This window comes from Polistes fuscatus, unplaced genomic scaffold, assembly GCF_010416935.1.
Source record: "Polistes fuscatus isolate 324 unplaced genomic scaffold, CU_Pfus_HIC Scaffold7, whole genome shotgun sequence".
Taxonomy (NCBI): domain Eukaryota; kingdom Metazoa; phylum Arthropoda; class Insecta; order Hymenoptera; family Vespidae; genus Polistes; species Polistes fuscatus.
Window position 1 is genome coordinate 7,790,893 of NW_025113151.1, and position 24,507 is coordinate 7,815,399.

At 32.4% G+C, this 24,507-nt stretch overlaps 1 long non-coding RNA gene across 2 annotated transcripts; it reads left to right on the forward strand.

Annotated features, from left to right (window-relative positions):
* The first annotated feature begins 19,372 nt into the window (after positions 1-19,372).
* Positions 19,373-22,472, forward strand: LOC122524030. Of its 2 annotated transcripts, none has more exons than XR_006305433.1 (2): positions 19,373-20,366; positions 21,929-22,472. It is a non-coding gene; the product is annotated as an uncharacterized LOC122524030 (long non-coding RNA). The 2 variants fall into 2 exon arrangements; XR_006305432.1 differs by having other exon boundaries at positions 19,373-20,146.
* Positions 22,473-24,507: the final 2,035 nt, after the last annotated feature.

A 24,507-nucleotide genomic window follows, 5' to 3' on the forward strand; every position in this document is an offset into this window, starting at 1 on the left:
AAGAAGACAAAGAATAAGAAATAGAAATGAACGTTAAAATAGTGCAACACATATTTCGTAGTCTTTTAATTGTTATTTTAATTACGATTTCTCTATGATTATTATTATTAATATTAAAATATTATTAAAATAATAATAATAATAATGATGATGATCGACTATGACGATGACGATAATAATGATGATTATTATTGAAATCTTATTAAAACTATTATGATTATTATTATTATTATTATTATTATTATTGTTGTTGTTATTATTATCAGAATCGGTAAATCCAGGCAAATTTCGCTTCGACGCCCAATTTCATTCCAGCTAGCCTCCGTAACAAATGATGAATATCATTCGGATTCTATACCTAGCTACCACCAACTCCTGCTCGCACACGATGTAGCAAATGTATCAAAATCAGATTTGCCCTGGCCTCGTTCTACCCCCGCAGTTCCGATTATACCGCCCTCATTACCGTGCTATACCATTCAATTCTACAACCATGCGAATCTAATGGCTTCGTTCCGAAATCAAAAGAACAAATAATCGCACGATCTGCTATATATCTACGCACACCTACACACATACATATATATTTATAAATTTATAGGTTTCTAGTGCACTCATTTGTGTGCGTGAACGTATACGTGTATGTTTGTGCATCTATATATATGTGTGTGTATGTTTATATATATATATATATATATATATATTCAAATATTTTAATTATATGAAAATTTTGTCGAAAAAAATGAATCAAATTATTGATTAAGAATGATATTTGACAATGGAGATGAGAGAGAAGGGGGGAGAATTCGTTAAAGAAAAGTTCGTAGCAATCTTTATAAAAATATTATCAACCCTACTCTCGTAATACTCCACCTTGTATAAAACTACACACACGCGCGCACCCATAATAAAATACATCCTCTCGTTGTTTTGACTTTTTAAACGAATTCCATCCGATCCTGAAATATAATATTTTCCCCAAAAGATAGATATAGGTACCAGCAACTATTTATGAAACCATTAGACAGATTTTCCAAGCGTACGAAAATCCCTTCTTTCCCTATCCTCCCATTCCGAGAAAACAATACATTTCCTAACTCCTGTGAAATGGGAAGCTGTTTCCACGCTTAAAGCTTCTTGACGAGATGGTGTGCGCGACCCGTGGGTTGCCAAGGAATTAGCACCACTTCATGAATTATAGCCAGTTCGCCATCCTTGGTGAAAATTAGAGGAAAAGCTCTAACTGCATCGATTCTAAGTGTCTAGATTTCGATTTCCTCGTCTGGAAAATTAAGAGATTTATATTCTAAGGCCGTTCTAAACGATGCAGATAAATCTCACGATTCCACCGTTCTCTTCTCCAATATCCTGCGACTTATTGCACATGAGCTAAGAAGATAGGTATGAGAAGGGGTTAGAAGGGGGAGGATAAAGTGAGATGGAACGGGTTAGAGATGAGGGTGGGTTAGAAGATATAGATAGGATGGGGGGGAGAGAGAGAGGAAGGTATGGTAGGGAACGGGAATAATATCCATCCTTTACACGATCTTTCCATAGAAAACTTCAAAAATGTCAGCATTGTGCTTACGCGATCGTGGATGAATAGGCACTAAACCGAGCGTGTATCGTTCAGCTTCGTACAGGATATACCATAATACGCGGTCATAACTTTGGTGTAGATAGATTCAATACGTATAAATAATCGGGGGAAAATGCTATTGTATATGAGAATGATATTTTTGTATATTTTATTAGAAAAATGTTTGATCAACGCGAAACAACGTAACGTTTGATAATATAGACAATTCGTTTTCCATGGGAAAAATGATTGGAAAATTAGACAAATTATAATGATACATATTTAATAAAATACTTTCGATTAAGTTTATCGTTATCAACGCGTGTTTAATCGCGTGTTTAACGCAAATGTTTGAGTTAAATAATTATTTTTTAAACTAAACTAAAGCATACGTAGAATACTCCGATATATTTATCATTTTAATTTCTATAACTGTGGACTGGAACGACACATCGTTTAGCAAGATAAATGAAATTAATAAAAAATAATGTAACAACACACCGGATGGATAATTAAAACGAAAAAATCACGTTAACGTTGGATTCTTCGTATGCAATATGTTGCATCCTGCAATTACGTTTGTTAAATATCACGCACAATGATAACTCAATCGGAAGTATCGTCGAATGAATGACTCGAAGGGGTTTCTAGTTATAATTTATATCCTATAAAAAGAAAAAAATAAATAATAATAATAGGTATCTCTCGTTTCCTCTCTTTCTAGCTTATAGTATCTTTTTAAAGGAAGAACGTTCTTCTTGCGTCGTAAATTTAGCGATGGGTTTCTCTACAGTTACAAACACGAAGAGGAAGGTAATATCTCAACAAAACTGACATCTTTCCTATAGTTATCTCCTTCTATCCAATCTATCTCATCTATCTATCTACCTATCTACCTATATCTACCTATATCTACCTATCTATCTATCTATATTTCTCTTTTTACAAATCGTTTTCATTTATTCGTTCTTTGACAGTCCTGAAGATTTCTCGCTGCGACATCATAGAAAAAAAGAAAAAGAAAAAGAAAAAGGAAAAGGAAAAGAAAAAGAGAAAACATAAAATAACCTATGACAAGCAAGTAGGCAGGCACACACAACGAGATTATTATCGTATCGCGCGTTAGATAGAAAGATCGTTGAGGTGTAACGAATAACTAATTTCCCCCCGACATTATCTACGTGCAGCACGCTTGCATCACGGATAACAGAATATAATATGCGCTGGCTCTTTCACACTCTGAATCGAAGGGTTAGGGAAATGGGGAGGGGGTGGAATGATTACCTTCCGTGGAAATAATACGTTCTATACTCGTGAACAGGTTAGAAATCGAGACACCCGTATAATGTGCGTCAATGAAAATTGATTTTTCAATATTGAACCGATGAAAATTGATTTCTCAATATTGCCCCAATGAAAACTCATTTTTCAACATTATTTCCATCGAATATCATTCAATACATAAACGTATCTATACACACACACACACATATATATATGATTGAGTATAATTTTGCATCGCTTTATATAATAAAACGATTCGTTTTATATAAATGTCAGTAAATATAGAAACATGATTGGACATAGATAGAATGTAATTTGATATATGAAAATATATCACTATGGTTCTTAATTACATTTCATATTCATAATAAAAAATGTATAATAATTTAGCACGAATTAAAGTAATAATGTATAAGTATGATATTGCATCAATGTAATGTTATTAGATTATGTACAAAATTGTAACAAAGATACTTAATTATATATTACACATTAAATATTAATAAAAATCAAAATCAAATTAGTGAGATTGCGATGAGTTCAATTTAGAAAAATAAGAAATAAAATACAATAAATAGAAAAATTCGCATCATTCTTTAAAATAATACCAAAGTAGAATAACAAGTTGTAAATCTTAGAAGAACAGAACGTGCCGTTGACGATAAAACAGAATATAAGGATGATAGGATATGTAAAAAGGAAAAAGAAAAATAACAAAAAAGAAAAAGTAAAAAATGAAAGAAAAGAAAAGGGGAAAAAGCGAGAAAGAGGGAAAAAGAGAGAAAGAGAGAAATAAGGAGAATAAGGGAAGAAAAGATGGAAGAAGAGAAGCATCCTTGCCTATCTCTCCTTTCAATAAGATTCCGCGTGAACGGTGGCTCATGCCAGACGCGAAGTCATGCTGGCATATTGAGAATTCAAGCTGGCTTCTATACATATATATCTACGTACACACGCAAACACATACACATTTATATATGTATATATATTTGTCTATCTCTGTCTCTCTTGCTTGATCTCGATCTCGATTTCTCTCCCTTTCTGGTCCACGATTTCGTATATTCGCTTCTAAGAGGAATGCCGTTCTGATCTCTCTCGATTTGCCAAAACGGCACATCTGCTCTACCGTTTGCGTACTTGAGAACGAAGTACTTACTCCTAACTCCTTCTCTCTCTCTCTCTCACACACACTCTCATTCTCTTACACTCTATTTGCACTCTCTCTTTCTCTCTCCTCCTATTGCATCCTCTCTCTCTCTCTAACTCTCTCTTACATTCTCTCTATTTCTCCCTTACTCATTCGCGGTCTCGTGCTATCTTTCTCTTTCCAATACTTCGTCTTTGTCTTTCTCTTTCTCTATGGTTCACTGGACCGATCCGGAGATACGATCTTTCCCCCAACGTGATTTATCGTCCAGCGAGAATCGCATTTCCAATACCACTGTCTTACCGATTAAACGTCTTTGCGGAAAATAAGACAAGAAGAAAGATAGAGATAGATAGATAGATAGACAGATAGATAGATAGAAAGATAGAAAGAGAGGGGGAGAGGGGGAGAGAGAGAAATTCGTTCATGAGATTATGCGAGATTAGCTTTTTCTTGCATTCTAAATGAGAAAGAGAAAGGGAGAGGGAAATTGATCAAAATCGACAAAACCTACTATTCAATTTATATATGTATATGTATATATATATTATATATATATATATATAAACCAAGAGAAAATCATTCATGCAGATCTCGATGCTTTAATTACGGATCATGGATAGGAAGATTAAAGGCAGGATTAAATCAAAGCGACAGTTAAATTGATGTATAACCGATAGTAAACACAAATAGAGTTATAGTAACCGATTTATACAGTCACTTGAGAACGAATGCACGAATGAGTGAATGAATGATCGAACCTACGAGAGAAAGACCCCTTCCTTCCTTCCTTCCTTCCTCCCTCCGATGGTTTCTTCTACCAAAGATGGTCATTTGTTAAACGTCTTGATATACTCTAATTACAATCTCAAAGATATCTAATTAACAAGAAGATATATAAATTATTTGTCTTGATTACCTAATTAATTACATTAGTTCTTCGTAGATCTTGGTAACATTTTGTTATAAATAAAATTAATTCGTTAAGAGGCTAAATATTTTTGTCAAAAATGTAATTAAAAGGTTGGAGCTTACAGTTTTTAAATAATTAGATATTTTAAAGATAAAAATAATAGAAGAAATAATTAGAAAGTATAATTTATTATCCCTTTTTTTTTTCTTTTTGAGAGAGAGAGAGAGAGAGAAATTTTCTCTTGCTGAATTTTTCTTTTAACTAAAATTATAAGTTCAAGAATTTTCAATCCTACACAGAAAATTGTAATCGTACGTGTACTTTTAGAAAAAGAGAAAATCTAAAACGATTCAGAGAATCTCGACGTTGAATTTTTCGAACGTAGAAATGTCGACTACATAATTTCTTCTATATATTAATTACTTTTAAAATCAAAAATTAATATTAAAAAGAAAGTAATATAATTAGCTTTAAAATACTGTACGAAATGTTTCAAAAAGCTTCGTATAATTTTAACTTTCTAATCGAACTGTAATTCTATCGTTTAAAAAAAAAGAAAAAGAAAAAAAAAGAAAGAAAAGATTTTTACTAAATATTTAAAATCACGACAGCAAGAAGAAGTCTGCGAAATTTATTGACTAACTTAATACGTGCTCTTAAATAAAAGAAAAATAAGAAAAATATAAAGAAAAAAATCGACGAACGACCAAGAAAAAATTCCAACGTTGAATATTTTCCCTCCTCCTCCTCCATACCTCCACCTTACATAGATAAATTTTCTCGTAGTTTCTTTCATATTTTCTTTTAACATTCCAGAAGAAAAAAAAAAATAGAAGAAGAAGAAAAAAAAAAACTAACTTACGAACTTATATAGAAAAAGTATGCGGTGACAGTTAGCTGGTAATATGTTAACGGAGAAACGTACGACATCCATTTCTCACTTTGGCAAGTTCGCGGTCGCGAGAACGATCGTAACGGAGTCATCTTGTTTGCTATCAATTGGGAATTCCACGAAAGATGGATGGTGGTCTACGAACTCGGACAAGCCGAAGTAACAAAAAACTTCATCCTATTCGGTTCGGATACTTCAACGTTAGTTATAACGAGCCAAACGGCCAAATTTTACTCTCTTCATTTCGATCGGTTGATCCTCTCGAAACGAAACGATTACTACCTTTTTTCCAATCTATCAACATCACCACCACCACCAACATTATATAATCTTTTTGCTAGATCAAAAGGAAATACTTTGCAACTATCGAAAGAACATTCGATACAGTACTAAGATGCTTTGATCTGTTCCTACTTTATTTAGAAGATCTCAAATGAATAGAATATATATTTCTACGTGATGTGTTTGTATACCTGCGTTTCTATAAGATGCTTGCTTAAAAGTATTATTGCAACGTGAAAAATCCTATTTTTATATTACTTCTATTTATATACGAAAATATTTTAAATAATATTTTTTTTACAATTATTTAAATTCTATAATTAAAATAAATTTTATCTTATATATATCGTTTAGGCTACACATGTTTATTTAAATCTTGAAAAATCAATAAAAATTTGTATTATTGATATCGATATGATTTATCGATAGACTCTAAACACCATCTAGCGGATGATTAGTTGAACTAACTTTGCCGTCGAGTTCCTAAACATATGCAACCCTTTATACACAAGTATAAAAATTATCAAAATTAATAAGAATCTTCGATAGTCGATATAAATAATCGAACAATGAGTTAGTTGCACCATCTAGCGGATGAAATACTGAACAAACATTGCCGTCGAGTTCCTTACGATAGGCAACACTTGTTACAAACACGTATACAAGATAACAGACAATTTTCAATTAAATAAATTTATCTACGACCATTAGAGGTTAAATGTTAAAGTAATTATTATAAGATATGTAAAGTAATTAACGACATTAACTTCGTTTTATCGAATAAAAAGAAAAAGGTAATCCGTGATATTACCGATTGGATCCTCCAAGTTCTAAGGACTTATCTCGAAGATTAGAAGAAAAAAAAAAGGAGAAGAAGAGAAAAGAACCGGTTGGATTCCAACGCTAAAGTCGAACGTTATCACACGTTTCAATGTGTCCTCGAGCAAGTAATGGCCGCTCCAACTCCTTTTCGTAAAGCCCATTCTCCCTCTCTCTCCTTCTTTCTCTTTCTCTTTCGACATTTCGTCCTCGTAGAAATTCTCACTTGTGGTTCCACGAGAATTCCTACTCGAGAATTGCGCGGTGAGATCGTAAACGTCGAGAATCAAAGTCGAACATATCGTCACGCTCGAAGGAACTTTACTCAAAAAGAGAGAGAAGAAAGGAAAAAGAAAGGAAGAACAAAAAAAAAAAGAGAGAGAGAGAGATAAAGGACAAGAACGTAAAACGATGTAAAATAAAGAAAGAACAAACAAAAAATGGAACATACGAAATAAATAATTTCATAGCTCGTAAAATTTTATTGCTGATACTATTGTCGAAATAAAAAATAAAAATAAAGAAAAGAAATAAAATAAGAGAAAAAAAAAAAAGAGAGGGATAAAGAAGAAATCATCGATCGCGTTTGCAAACGGGTAATTCAAAAATACGTTCTGACAAAACTCGTAAGGAAATTCGTATTACTCGAGGAACTATCTGCAAAGTGAAATTCGAAGTTTTTAAGTGAATGAGAGAGAATCTCTCAACGAGAGGCCTATAAAAGCACGAAGTTCGACTTCATTTTGCAAAATTACCACCAGCTTCGTATACGTGACTCCGATCTTACGACGCGTTCCGCACATCAACGAGTGTATCAGGTATGAACGTATTTCAGATAAAAAAGGAGATAAAATGAGAGGACTCGAAGAGAAGGAAAATTATTATCCTTCTCGAAAGTGGGACATATTTTTATATTAAAAAAAAAAAAAAAAAAAAAAGATAAAAAAATCTGAAGAAGAAAGAAAGAAAGAAAGAACGAGAGTTCGTATCGATAATAAGTAACGATATAAAAATGGAAAGATAAATTCTATGATCCGACGAAAAAGGACAAAAATATTCTAAATCAGAAATTCTCATTGCGTTCGTATTGTTTTACGTAAAGTACATAACGTAATAAATATACTCGTTCCTTAAAAACAAAATAAAAAAAAAAATAAATAATACAAAATGTAAAAAATATCACTCGTAAATTTTCTCTAACAAATAAATCTACCTCGATTACGTACACCAAAAGCATTCATTATTTTATTGCAAATATCCTGTGTTTCCTTTAATTCTCGCAGTGATTGCAAACTTTTGGCCGATCACGTACGTATAAATATAAATGTGTATGTGTAATATAAGAAGAGCAACGATGGAGACTGGTCGTTTTAAAAATCGTGTTTATATGTATTATGCGAAACTGACAGCTTCGAAAGTAGAAATTCGTCCGAGTTTGATCATGTATCTATCTCTATCTCTATCTCTATCTCTATCTCTCTCTCTCTCTCCATTTCTCTGACACGCATACATTCTAACACAGAGAGACTTTACGTTAGCTTTGATCTTTGCTTCAAAGTGCATAGTGCATGAGATTCGACACGGTAGAAGGAAGTAAAACTTATATATACTCTAAAGTGAAGCTTAGCGAGAACATTTTACTCACAGATGGAATTTCGAACAAAAAATTATAGAAACTAGTTACCATTTGATATACTCTCTATCTCCTTCCCATTCAACCCCCCTCTCCCTCACTTCTCTCTTTCTCGTTCTCTCTCTCTTTATCTATCTATCTGTCTATCTATCTTCGTAAATAAGTAACGTGGAATTCCTTCATAACGAATAGATCGAACACATTATCACACGTAATGGTAGTGGTAATGGTAATAGTGATGTCGATGGGTGGGAAAAAGAAGAAATGGAAGGGGTAAAGGAAAATTAGAAATTCATCGTCTAGATAGTTGCTGGTTGGTGCTTAAGTGATAAATGAAAATTCTTCGGGAAAATTAATGTGGTTAGAAGTGGGACGTTATCAAATCTTACGCAGGTATGCTGAGTACATATAAGTATATATATTCACGTACTACTTACGTACCTACGAACGTACATACGTACGTACGTATGTATGTATGTATGTATGTATGTATGTATGTATAAATCTATGAATGTATGTATGTATGAATGTGTAGACGAGCCAAAGGGTAGTGTAGCTTGGTCGAGCCTTGGAAATAGAAACTTGTCGTCCGAGGTCATTGACCCCGTGTGCCCTAGGGTGGCTCGCAAGTCGCACTCGATACATATCTCCTACAAACTAGGGGAGCGCGCAAGGGATGCAACATTGTCAACAGCTCGAGCAAGATGCATCTCGATTTGAATGCGTCCAATGCATGATAAACCCCTTCTTCACCCCCCTCTCTCACTTACTCTCTAACTCTCTCTCTCTCTCTCTCTTTCTCTCTATGTTTCTCTATCTCTGTCTTTCAGCGTGTATCTGTTGCTATCTCTCTCTCTCTCTATGTAAAATTTCCGGGATTTCGGGAAACAGCATAGAATTGTCGTGGTTAATCCTTCGCGTCTAGTACGCTTTCCTATTAATTTCCATGTACAAAGATAATCTATCGAGTGTTAGCCTCGTATTCGTCACCATCAACCGCTAACAAGTCGACACTTGCGACTAGATAATTAATTATCTAGTATCAATAAATTAACTTACTAATCATTACAATCATAAAATGTTGAAAATATTGTTAATTATTATTGATTAAACATCTATAATTTCTTGTTTAAATTACTTTTACTTGGAATTTCATATTATATAAAAGAAAAAAATTGTCAATTAACGTTAACAGAATAATGATAACGAAATTCGTGAAATTCGAAACGTGCATATACTTATTATGCATGCGTGCACACATACACACATAGATACATATATAATATAAAATGTATAGGATCTGGAAACAAGTATAGAGGAATTTTAACACCCCCCCCGCACAGCTACCCTCACCCACCCCTCTGGTCATCCTATTCCAAACCCCTCCACTTTTCCTTCGCAAATATTTCCGGTTGCAACGTAATTGCGGGCGGCCGCTAACGAATTTACTTTTCAACGAGATACGACAGAATAGAGACAGAAATTAATTATTATTGACAGAGTAATCGGTAGGAAAGTAGATATGGGAACTAGCTCTCACGCAAAATAACTATCGTTTTATTCGTCCGATCGAAAATGAACCGCGTTCGTAGTCCAGGTCGCTTATAGTTTTATATATACACATACATTATATATACACATACATACATACATACATACATATATTTTAAATTGACGCATACTCGTTGCCATATTATCAAAGGATTTTCCTTTAATTTAAATCTCTACAATGAATCGATGAATAAAAATGGTCGAACGAAGATTACGTTGATATAACCAACGAATGGTGCGAAATCGAACGCGTGAATTTTCCAAAGTAACGATAATAGAAAAATTGAAAAATGAAATCAAATAAAAGAAGACAACAAAAAATATATGTGGTCGGAAAAGAAAAAAAAAACGTGTAAAACGATAGTACAGATAGTACGATCGATAAAAAAAATAATAATATAAACATGACAACGAAAAATAAAATAAAATAAAATAAAATAAAATAAAATAAAATAAAATAGTAAGAGAGAAAAACGTTCATGAAACGATACTTTGAATCATGTAATCGATAAAAAAAAAAAGCATAAACAATGATCAAATGAATTAAATTTGGCCAGTGGAAAAGCATATTAAGTAATTACATAATTATTGATAATTATTAAAGAAAAAGATATTAACGCGTTAGGATAGTATGAATTATGCTATCGATAAAAGGATAATAAGCCAGCTTTTCGATTTACGTTGGATAGTGGAAAGGCATGTTAAATAATTATTGGTTATAAGTGGATTATGAAGCTTGTCAAGCTTAGGTCGTCAGAGGTTTTGGCCGAGTGCAAGTATCTATCCCATTAATAGGCACGGTTAATTCGATTTATTTGACGTTAGGTCGACTAATTCGTTCTATATAGTCAAAAGAGATGGAGAGAAAGAGAGAGAGAGAGAGAGTGAGAAAATATACTGGATTAAAACAGAGTACCTATCTCACACATTTCGAGAAGAGTTATCTCGCTAAGCTACGGATCGAAGCTTCGCTTCTGTTGTTTTCGTAAAATGAACATACACAGATAAAAAGAGAAAGAGAGAGAAAAAGAGAGAGAGAGAGAGAGAGAAAGAGAGAATATCAGAATAGAGAAATTGAACAAGGTCAAAGTGTAAAAGGTTTGAACATTCTACTGTGAAATTACGTGGATATTAGTGTGATACCATAATTTTCCGATATAAATTACTACCTTAAATAATCTCTTTTTCTTTAATCCGTTTATCTGTAATTTATCTTTCTCTTGAATTATCTTATTTTCTCTCCCATTGTCTTTCTCTTTTTATACTTCTGTCTTTATGTTTATGTGTGTATGTGTGTGTGTGTGTTAGTTTCTGCTACTCTTTATCTTCTCGTGTTCCCTTAGAAGATAATCTTACGATTTTGCAGCATCCTTAGCCCGTTAGATCGAGGCACGTATTTGGTAACAGCTTGAACCGTTACAAGATATTCTCCTTACGCAATAATCTCGCTTGCAGATCTTTAAAGGGAATCCTCTTGGTTTTGAACGTGCTCAACTTCCTCCCTTAATTCCTTCCTACCTTCCTTTTTTCTTACTTTCTTCTATACTTAGTTTTTCATCGAAAATTTGTACTAGTTCAATTATTTTTTAGGATCATATCTCTTCAAACCCACACGTATCTTCACCCAAAACATACAAACGTATACTCGCAATCAGATTAGTAAAAGGTATGGTAACGTGATACTACGATTTTATTTCTCTTACCTTTAATCTGATTTATAATTTGAACTTTTATGAATGATGAAAAATTGTATATACGTATGAAATATTTAATTTTGTGCCTTAAAATAAATATGATTTTGATAGAGGCGTAAGGATTTGTTAATATACTTTTGTGTAATATACATTACAAACAAAACTAAATAAAAAAATGATAATGATAGACATAATAGTTGTAAAAGTGAGGAGAGAAAAAATACACGATAAGACGAAAGAATTGGAAGACTTCCGAGAAATGGTTGTTTTACGCCTGTCGAATTACTCGGTAACGATCGCGTTAAAGTTTTTACCTTCGTACGATTCGAAAAGTGGACGATGTTACAGAGGGTGAAGAAAACTTTCCAATGTAATTTCAAACACGGACGAAATGGAATTCGGGATAACGTCGTTCGCGGTTGTATCCGGATAGAGCACGTCGAGTTTCCTTTTTAAAGGAAAAATCGTTGAGAAAGAGAACCACCATCTCCTACTATGACGACGACGAGAAAAATATTTTTACGTTCTCTTCTCTTCGTGAAAAATGGGGGAAATTTTGAAAAAAAAAAAAAAGAAAAATTCCAACTGCATTATTTTCCTCCTCGAGTGAGTTATTCTATTTTTTTTTCTTTTTTTTCTTTTTTTCTATTTTTTTATTTGTTTTATTTATTTTGTCCGTAAAAATTTTGAACGCATTATTTCGAAATATAGAACGCGTGAATAAACTTTGTAACAACCGTAACGATGTAAACGGATACGTGGAAGTTTATTTTATTCATTCCTTTTTTATCTCCAATCGAATCGAATTTTTAAAAGGGAAATATTAGGGAAATATTTTTCTCTCCTCGTCTTCGAACGCGTCAAGATGAAAAAAAAAAAAATAACTTTAAACTAGAATCTTGATTACTATCTTCATTTTGAAAGAAAACATTTTACTTAAGAATGCTACTACTAAACTACTTATCATTTTATGGATAATATTCAAATAACTATATTAAGTAAACCTATTTTTCACTTTTTTACACATGATGATATAATTTAAATTAAAAATAATGAAAATCTTGATGTATCCAAAGTTAAAATATAATCCTTTTGGTAAAATCGGTCGCGAAACGTTAAAAGGATATTTAACGTTCTTTGTATTATACGTAAACGTGTAAATAAGTGTCTGCAATATCTGTAGATATATGTGGATGTGCGTGGGTGTGTATGCTTTTACTCTTTTAATAAAAGAGGAAATTTATCAACGACAAATTTTAATAAGTGGTATCGAATCTGAACCCGTTGTTTTCTCGTTCGACGTTAAAAGCTATATTGTTAGTCCCGGTAAAACAAGGGTAAACTCGTTATTGTAAACAAAAAGCGTATAAAATGATTGACAGGAGAAACTAACGTACGTGAAAGAGTATTTTTACAACCGAGAAAAATTATAAACGTTAACCGATCAACGAAGGCCTATTATTTTTTGTTATTGGATCATCGTTAACGACCTGTTCAACGAGATTAATTTTATCCTTAAAACATTTTCTTTAATATACATATATTTCAATTTTTTTAATTTATTTGTTTTTTTTTTTTTATTTTTTACAAAAACACGAATTCTTCATTTTGTAAACGATAAGACTCTTATGGTATTATAGTATTAGATCAGAGTAAAAAAATCCTGGTGTGTGATGAAAAGCAAATAATCGAATAAACGGACAAACAAATGTAAAAAAAAAAAAAAAAAAAAGAGAAAAAAAAACAGAATAAAAAAGAATAAAGATAACGATGAGCTTTTGCTGGAAAGTTAGTAGGATATTTAAATCATGGGGTAAGTTTTTAAAATGAGAATGAGAAAAAAAGAGAGGCCATCTTTTGAAGCTTATTAATTAAAAGAGAAGGAAGCTCTTTTCAAAAGGGCCACTTCCTCTTAGTTATATAAAACAACATCTCTTTCTCTCTCACACTCTCTCATTCTTTCTATCCTTTTTTGTTTAGTCCAAAACTTTTTTCGATGGTTTACGCCGAGTTTCGTTGTGGCTTTCATCAAATATACCTGGCTGTTAGTAATCTTATAAGTAAATTACTGCCAAAGCCCTCTTCTCAATTTCTCTTTTCTTTCTTCTTCTTCTTCTTCTTCTTCTTCGTCTTCTTCTTCGTTCTTTTTACTTAACGCTTTAAAAAATTTCACCCTTTAAAGCACTTCTCTTTATTTCTTCTTTTTTTTCTTCTTTCTTACTCTTTCTTATTTAAATATATTTTGAATTTGTTTCTCTCTCTTTCTCACTCTTTTTTCTCTAAAAAAAACATTATCGATTTTCTGTTCGTACTTGTCACGAAAGTTTAATTAATAAACGTATAATTGAAAGACACAAAACGACACTCGATAATTTCTATCTTCTTTGCTTTGTTTTAAATCTCTCGTGTTTAAATAAAAATAATAAAATAAATAGAATAAAATACACACACATACACATTCACACAAACGTTTTCAGGTCGAATGGAGAGAAGAAGAAAAAAAAGCACAGTGAAACAAGTTAAATCGTCGGATATCTTTAATTTAATTTAAAAAGATTCATCTCCGAAAAAAACACACGCAGCAAATTAATTGAAATCGTTTGGTATATTTTAAAATATAAATATATATACATATATACACACATATATATTTGCATTATATAAATAATTCTTAATGATTCTCCTATTTTCTTTATTACGTTTTTTCTTATTTTTTTTTTTGTTTGGTTTTTGGAATGAGATTTCGAAAATCTTGCATTTCTGTGCTCGTAAAAATGGATGTAGGTATCGAACGAGACATAGGAAGACCATGATCACACGTCGTTACCTGCCTGTTATGGCCTCGATGTGGATTGCTACTATACCACCCTCGTTCCGATCAATTAATCATTGTCAATGGCGATTCGTTTCCTGTTCCCGCCCTGAGCACTAAATTCAACGCAGGTACTGTCAATGAAAAGCGAATTGACGACCGGTGGTGTAACTTTGACTCACGAGTTCTGTCGAGAGCCAACTTGATATACTATATACCGGGTGATATCGTTAAAAAGAATTATATGAGAATTTATCGATCGTTACATATGCGAGGATATATTTTTCTCTTATTTATTTTTTTTCTCTCTTATTCAATTTCTTTTTTTTATTTCTTCTATTTTTTATATTACACGAAATGTATTCGAATTCGTATAGAATATATTTTATTACTATTGCTAGTTCGGTTGAGAATAAATTTCACATATTTTATTATAAATTGGCGTGATATCGTTGAAATAAAAAAAAGAAAAAACTTTTAATGTGAATTTATCGATGACAATATGTGAGAATCCGTATATTTTTAATTTTATTTTTTCTTATTAACTTCTTTTATTTTCGTAGGAAAGAATGTGTCAACGATTTGCCACAATTTTGTGTTTAAAGATTCAACTTGCTATACTATATATCAAATGATTTAATAAAAAGAAATTTTTATGTCGAAATCGAAAAGAATGCTAGGAAACATGAGTAAGTTTCGTCCAATATCGTTTGCATGAAAAAGTTCACTTCAATTGTATGAATGGAAGAAGACAAGATTATAAAGTTAGAAAAGAGAAAATTTCAATTTAGAAACTTTCGAGGAATCATATTCTACGTCAAACACTTAATGTTCTTAGTTCGCAAGTAAGATTTGATCGAACACAATCCCTTTTACTAAGTCGATTGTCGTCCGATTCTCGGATAAGAATAGAAATAGAAAAGGTCTCGATAGAACGACGTGATCTGTTTCCCGGCAAAATCTCAGGTTAATGGGATTTCGAGAATTCCAAAGACCCTGACGTTCGAAGGAAACACGAAACTTTTGGCTTTTATCGGTGAACGGACGTAGAACAAACCTATCGAAGATATCGTCGCGAACTCGTACGATTCAGAAATACGAGCTTCGAGAAATTCCAAGTATTTCTAATCTTTTCAATGGCCTAACGTATATCCCTTTGTGTTGCCTGAAAATAAAATTATATTAACAGATTATTAACCGATCGTGATTGTAAGTACAAATAACTACGATAATCATTCATTTATAAAATTGTTCCAATCATTAGAAAAATATTATGTATATCGTATGATAAAGTCTACTTAAATTTTGTATATTACCTCTAAAATCTAAAATTATAAATATTTTATTTCAATCATTCAAAAAATAAAACCTCTTAAAAAAAAAAGCCACTTTGCGTAGAAAGAACCCCTGAAAGTAGGCCATACGGTATAAAACGAGAGCCCCTGGAAAAGGACTAAATTGTTGGAAAAGCCCCTGAAAGTAGGCAATATGTATAATTTAAAGAGACAGAGAAAAAACAATCGCGTTGACTTGACACACTCGAAGATTCGGGTTTGAAAAAGTAGCCGAAGGTGGCTCGTAAAAATTGATACGCCGACACCAGGACCAGTTAACCGGACGTGAATGCAAATAAGATCGATCGATCGTAAATTTGGAGAATAGCCACGATGTAAAATCCACAGGAAATATTACGAATTTTTCCATATCCCTGTTAAGCCCTTTTCCCTCCTCTTCCACTTCCACCGTCTGCTCCACCTCTTTTACCCATTCCATATCCTCCTCACCACCACCACCACCACCACCACCACCAATTTCAGTATCTATTTCTCTGCGTCAAAACGCATCGGACTTTTTCGAAAATGACCAAAATTGTATCGTCCACTTTGCATACGCACAAAATTTATATTATTCTCACCTAACCGATTTTTCCTCGGTTCCCACCAACTCGCCAATTTTATGCGTTTCCTTTTTATTCTTTTTCTCTTTCCGTCTCTCTTTCTCCCTGTCTCTTTGGTCGTTCTTCTTGCTTTTTTTTTTGTTCCTTTTTTTTTTTATATTTTTTTGCAAAGCTCGTTGGTTCGTCGGTACAGTGACCATTTCGCTCGCTCTTTTTACGTTAACAAGACTGTCCGAAAAGCGGCCGTCGGTTATTTATAGGCGGACGTACGTAAACGTACAAAAGTGTAACGTTCTCTCTTTCGTTTAACCGGGGAAAATGATCCTTTCAGGTAGACGAGCGTATTCCACTACTCTTTCTCCCTGTCAGTAATGTTAACAAAAATAAAGTTAAAAATACAGGACAAGCAATTATTTTTCTTTATATCCAATTTTTCAAACTAACGCAAGATTAGGAAACACAGTTACGAATATAAATAATACAATTTTATCGAGCTTTGTAACGTGGAATAATTGCAGCTCGAAGGAGAGAGAAAGAGAGAGAGAGAGAGAGAGAGAAAGAAAGAAAGAAAAAATAGGGAGAAAAACGTACAACGAATTTTTAACGAAATTTTGTTCCGATGAAACTATGATAAAATTGTAAAAGAAACAACGATTGAGTGCAAAACGGTGGAAAGCTTCCTCGTAGAGGAAATTCGCTTTAATCCGATACTCTGTCAGATGTCTCACAGTTTACACGATTCCGGTAATCCTGTAGAAAGTTTTCCTAGAGGATCTTGTAAAGAGGCAAGTCCCTAATTTGTAAACGACAAAAGGACATAACCCCGTGGTAGAAAATGTGAGAGTCCTCCGATATGGAAGAAACAACTCCGGGTGCGTTGTTTCGTTCGCAAAGAATCTACCGAGGAAACTTTTCCTCCGATGTTTTATCCGTTTGTTGTTCCCACACCCTTGTCCTATCCTAACTATTCTTTACACTTTTTCCAACTGAAACTCGTGTACCGTGTCTTCTGGTACGATAAGAAAGTCGAATTTTTATTTGTCCCTTGGTCACCGATTATCTATCTACTATTATTTATTCTCGCGAAATTTATTTGAATTTCAAACACAACTGAATAATATTATTTATTACAATTATTAGTATTATATTACCCAATGAATATTTATGACAAAAGTTTTATATTCATTTGCCTTAGAAGATAAGCAACAATGCATGTAAAAAAACCCTGAAAGTGGACAAAGTTGTATCTAAGAAATATGCAGATGAATGCGGATAAACTTGGACATACATTTTCAGTACAAATTTTTATACAAAATATGAGTTTCGTATAAGCAGAATATTTAGATATATATTATTCATTTGTAACGATTAATAATGAAACAGTTAGTAATGTAAATAGAAGTAAAATATCGATAGATCATAAAGCAAACATGTATCTATCTTCAAAATCGATCGCACACGTCCCACTAACACGCGAAGTTATTTCCTAACTAATAAACTTCCCCGATTGCATCTCGTAATAGAATCGATACTAATTTATGGCTATATATTAATAGAACGAGATAGATAATACATAGATAGATAGATAAAGAGAGGAAGAGGAAAATATAGATATATATATACGAAATAGAAAGTATATGAGATAAAAAAAGAATAATGGTTGATGATCTATAAGCATTTAAAGAGAATCGTTCTAACGTATTCGTTTAACGATCAACATGACGTGATATAATCTACCGTATGGATCACTTACTAGGGTATCCTCATAACGTACCATAATCCAGATAATAGGATAACAAGCAATGCATTTGCCACTAACCAGGACAAATATCAGCAAATGTGTTTCATGTAACCAACCAATAACTCTGACCATCATGATCTTCCTTTGATATCTACTAGATGTTGAGAATTCTTTATTTATCCTAACATGAAGTTACACTTGATCGATAAATCATGCAATTGACAATCAGCACCGCATAATCTCCACTCCACAAATCAGCAAAATAAAATCAAACAGTATTAACCCTTTGCAGCTGAAAGATTACTGTATCTAATTCCTATAGAAGGACTGAAAAATTCTGACTCTACGTATGAAGAAGAATAATCGGTATGATTACGGATCTTTCAACGATTTAACGCGGCAGTTAGAGAATAATAATAATAAAAATGAAAAAAAAATATGATTAAAAGGTGAGTATAATTAAATAGGATCCAACAAACAAGAAGCATAGGACATTCGACTAATATAAGTGGTACGAGTGCTTCTTGTCAGACGAAAGGATGACATGCAATGAGAGAGAAGAATGAGAGGAGTATAAAGGGGTGGAAAAGGGTGATAGTGAAGAGAGGAGAAGAGAAGAGAGGGAGAGGGTGGGTGGGGGAGGGAGGGAGAGAGTTCATAGGTAATGGAATTCCATAGTTTCGTGCCGGGAGTGAATCAAAGCGACCGTGAAGCCACTCGTTGACATGACAATTGCACCAATCATCAATGCATGAATCACGGGCAATCCACTTTGCGTTGTACCCCACTCTACCCACCTCTATCTATCTATCTATCTATCTATCTATCTATCTATCTACCTCTATCTCTATCTCTATCTCTCACGTTTGCGTCGTGGATCGTTACGCGTTGGAGCTGCGTTGGAACCGCGTTGTGGAAAGTTTGATATCGATCTCAATGTTCCAATCTACACGCTCGTGTGAGCAACTTAAACATAAATCTCTCTTTCTCCCTCTCTCGTATTTTCTAACTCCTAATAATAATAATAATAATATTTTAAAAGATTCAAAAAATTATTAAATATATTACATACAAAGTAATCTAATTTTAAGAATTGTTAATATATAATATTTACAATTAGTAATATTATTAATCATTACAAAATCGTGATCTTACTTAACAGATTTAGAAATGGAAAAAGATTTATAGATACATGTTTAAATGTACGTGTATGATCATCGTACGTATAAATATACATGTGCATATAGATATGCATAAATGTGTGAGATATATAGTATACACGATCAAAAGTTTTGCACAAACACGATATGGTTTTCGGGACACGGAATTACCCTCATCGATAATGCCGTAAAAGTTATACTCGCACGGGACGCGAAACTTCCAACCCGGAGAATCCGGAATTCAATGGAATACGATCCTTTCATGGATGCTATGCATCTTTAAAATTTGATTCCGCCGATGCATTTGCTACGGCCAAAAAGAAGGGGTGGGGGGGAGAAGGACGGTTGTGGCAGTGATGTTGGTGTAGGAGGAGGAATGAGAGAGGTTGCTGGTCCACGGGCTGGGATCGTTCATACTGAATTTTAATACGTGCTTCATCGACCGTACTTTTCTACGCACACACATACGCACACACGCACACACAGTCACGCATTCATGTATTTATATATTCGTGACGTGACATTTATACCTTCAAAAGTGAGAAAATCGTTTACGTGAAATCTGTGATCAACGAGGTGGGATAAAGGATCGATTTACACGAATGCCTAATATCGATGAGTTTCTAACGTTTCTTCGAAATCGCTAGGCGTATCGTACGCAGTCATGAACCTTCGTAAAATCGATTCTAATGAAATTCCACGAGTGGTACCGAGAGTCCTCTCTCTCACTCTCTATCTCTGTGTATGTATAAATGTATAAACGTATGTATGTATGTGAGAGAGTATGTGTGTGTGTTTGTATGTGTGTGTTGGTGCATATGTCACTCACGTGATCGAATTGAAGTGATCGATAAGCCAACCACGTTGACATGGTAATTGCATCCGAAATTGAGCGAATTAGGAATCGAATCATAGATCGCACGAATGCTCTCGATCATCCTTAATGATCCTATCAAAAGAAGGTATTATATATTATATATTATGTATATTTATGTGAATATTATCATTATTATTAATTAAATATAAATTATAGAGAGTTGTGTGAATTCGATTTATATATAATTATTTATTTTAACACTTCCAATACAACGTGCGTTTAATTATGAAATATTATATGTTTAATCATTCAGTTATTATTTTACGAATATTCGATTATTATATGCTATGAAATATATAAATCATAAAATTGTATATTAATGAATATATTATTATCTATTATAAAAGCTTGTGTGCGTGAATTCCACGGATATATAATTATTATTTTTGAAAATCTAATTTAATATTTTCTTTTTTAAATTCCACAAATTATTGTCTGAAAAAATTTTTTTTCTACACACAATTTTTGCCTGCTTTCAGGGGTTTTTTCTATATACAATTTTGCCTACTTTTAGGCGTTTTTCATTGTACAATATTACTTGCTTTCAAGAATTATTTCTACGTACAATTTAATATATAATACTCTTTTGAGGATTGTATGAATATAATATATTAATATCATTAATATTAAACGTGAGGAATCATGATCCGATTAAACAGATCTGGATAGAGAAAAAGAGAGAAGGATAGAAAAAGATAGACGTTGTGTAAAGCACCAAGTCAAACGTACTGAACCATGTTTGTTGGAATCCAAAGCAAATTTCCTTTCCCAATGGATAAGACTTATGTTAGTCCCGACCTCGAGATCGTCCTACCATCTTCTCTGAGAATCTTCCAATACTATCCTATTGCACCTATTACGATCTAAAGAAACACGCGTTGCATCGAAAACGCTAATATTACGTTAATTATTAAATAATTACATGCATACGTAAAATTCAATTTCCGGAAGAGAATGGAAGAAAAAAATAGATATTTGCATTAAATAAATATCGAATGAATATAAAATTAAAATCAAATGATCTTTAAGCTCCGACAAATACTCTATTTCCAATTGATTACTTAACTTTAATGTAAATACCAATTTGTATATACGTATATATGTGTACGTAGCATCCAATCGAGTGAAGTATTCAATTTACTAAATTGTACGTCCTGACTTTAAAATTTTGTTTAGAAAAAAGAAAAAAATGTAAAAAAAAAAAAAAAAAGAAAAAAAGGAAAAAAAGTTAGATACATTTTCAAGCAAGACGATTCGCCTCCCATTATTTAATCAACTTGCTAAATATTGTTAGAATTTCCAGAGATAGAAATAGAGAGATAGAGAGATAAATTTTCGGATGGTAGGGACAAATTCAGTCGTGCGAGACGAAATCGCGATGGGTAAGACCTTGATGACGATGGGTCGAAAGTCGAGAGTAAATAAGAACGATGGAGGAGGAACGTTGTACATAGAATTCCTACGGGATACACGGGATACGAAATCAGAGAAATGTACCGTAGCGAGCAAGTAGATATAACATCGTAGAGACTTTTCTATTACGACTATTCGAACGATCTACCGTCTATTTTTAAAATTATGTTGTTCATCATTCCTTTTTTTTCCTATTTTCAAATTATACGATTATTCTTCTTTTTCTATGTACAGGAAGGAAAGGAAATACCGATACGAAAGGAAATGCCAATGACGATAAAGATCGATGCAGATTGTCTTCATTTTGATCGATAATCTTAAAAAATGAGGATAACAGATTAGACAATTATTTCTTCATTTAGTTTATAAAAATATAAAGAAAAAGAAGAAGAAGAAGAGAAAGAGGAAAATTCTTCGATCAATGAATCCTTTAATATTTCCTAATAATTTAATAATAATAATAATAATAATAATAATAATTGTAAAAACGTAAACTTCTTTCTAGAATATTAGTTTAATGCAATTAATTTTCTCGAAGATACATCGAGTGTACACACGTACATAAACATTATAAATAAAAAGGAGATAAATCACTGATAAGAAAAATCTGTGAAACTAAGATAAACTTGGTCTTATGGTCAAGTAATATATTTCAAAAGTCCGAAGAGTTATAAAACATTACCGAATGAAAACCATTAAACAAGATCAAAAGCGTCGAAGAAGATGCATCGTTCGCCATATTTGTCGGATAATAAGAAAATTTATAATTTAATTTCAACTTGGTTTTACTAGTCATAAACTTTCTTACAAAGCTTAACCTCCCTTCTTCTACTTCCCCGCTTTCTCTTCTCCTCCTACACTTCCTTTTCCACCAACACTACTATGTATCTCCTCTCTCAACTTGGCCTCTCTAGTCGAACTTACAAACATTAAGATCTCTAGCATCATCTCCTTCAAACAGGTACTACGGTACGCTTCCTCGATTTTATCCGATAAGCATTGCAGTTTATTTTCTTTTTCTATCCCTTTTTAAAAACGTTTCAGAAAGAAACAAGGGGTGGGGGGAGGGTCCTTCTTTATATATAATTATATTTATTATTTAATTATTTATTCATTAATAAAAATATTTCTCAGACGTAACCCCTTACTTCTTTTCTTTTTTTTTATTCTATTTTATTTCTATTTCTTTTTTATAAAGCAAATAAAAAAAATCTTCTACATCGTTATCGCGACAAATATTGAAGTTTATCTTGAAGGAAAAACGTACATACCGGAGTTACGATGTGCAACAAGAATAGAACGTAGGTAATAACAAACAGGATAAGTTTGTTGAACCTTTTTCTATTGAAAAAGTAGAACGACACCTCAAAGGATGTTTCACTGTGCGATCCAAGATTATTTACTGTCCACCTGACCGATCTACTTCTTTAAACAGAGAGGAGAGAATAAACGATTTATTCGTTTGCAGCAATTCAACGTTCAAATAAGTAAATCAATCCTAATATGTATATTTATTATGTGTTAATCTAAAGGCTAGAATAAATCGATTTAAACGAGTCATTGAATTAGATTTGATTTGAATAAAAAGAGTTCATACAAAAGACTTGGAAAGAATGCGATTGGAAAATTTTCATAGGACTGCAAAGATGCAATAAATGCATCGAGTGCAAGCTCTTTTATAGATCGCGACTGCTATTGTGCTAGAATTAAAGAAAAACTATAGATATATAAAAGTTATTTACAAACCGGTCTTAACATTTGTATTAGAATTAATATTATCCTGAAACAAAGTAAAATGAAAATTAAATTTCAACAATAATACCTATAAAAATATAAAAGATATTAAAAAACATTATAAGATAATTAGCGAATAGAGAATTAATATATGGTAAATCCAACGATGATCACCTGTAACAAAAAGAAAACTATATTAATCATATAATCAAGTGATACAATAGCCTGACATATAGATCGTCCAATTCGCAGATGCACTTTTCAATTGAAATCTCTATTATTGAAAATCTCTATATTATGAAATCTCTAAAATTAAATTTAAACGCGTGATTTTACATTTACATAAAATATATAAAAATAAAGAAATAGGAAAAGTACAAATATTAAACTACAAAAAATAATATCTATGAACTACTTTTAAATTGCATTATATAGAAAAGAAAAATTGCAAATTTAAAAAAATACGATTACAGTGGAAAATCTTAAAGACGAAACAAGAAAAAAGAAATGACTGTAATATTTACTGAACGTTATTTAAACTTCTAAATTTAATAATACGAGAATCTTAATATTTTTGACTCTAACTAACTAAAAACTTATGCATCTTTTGGACAATTTAGGCACAGATTTGACGTGCCAAGGAGATGGAATGGTCCATCATCTCCAATTACAACTACAAATTAATGACGAGCAAAAATGTAATATAATAAAATATAAAATATGACTAGAGAACTATTCTCGAAAAGTTCGAACTAGCTGTTGAACCTTTGAAAATAGCTCAATAGTCTATGTAGTTGCCCTCTTCAGCCACATTTAAGTGGAGGCCTCTTCGGCATAAGCCTCTTCGGCATTTAGCCTCTTCTTTCTTCATGCCCTAAACGCTGCTGTGAGGCTTTTTCTAAACGTATTTTACAATACAAGTCGTCTAGTTATATTTACTCGAATGCCTCAACAGATATTTGATCTAATCGATGAACCTATTATTAACACTTTGCATTTAAAAATTTCAATAATATTAAACAAAAGCAGAAACTGTGTCATACATCTTATGGTCTTACTTTTTACCTCGACTACTTTTA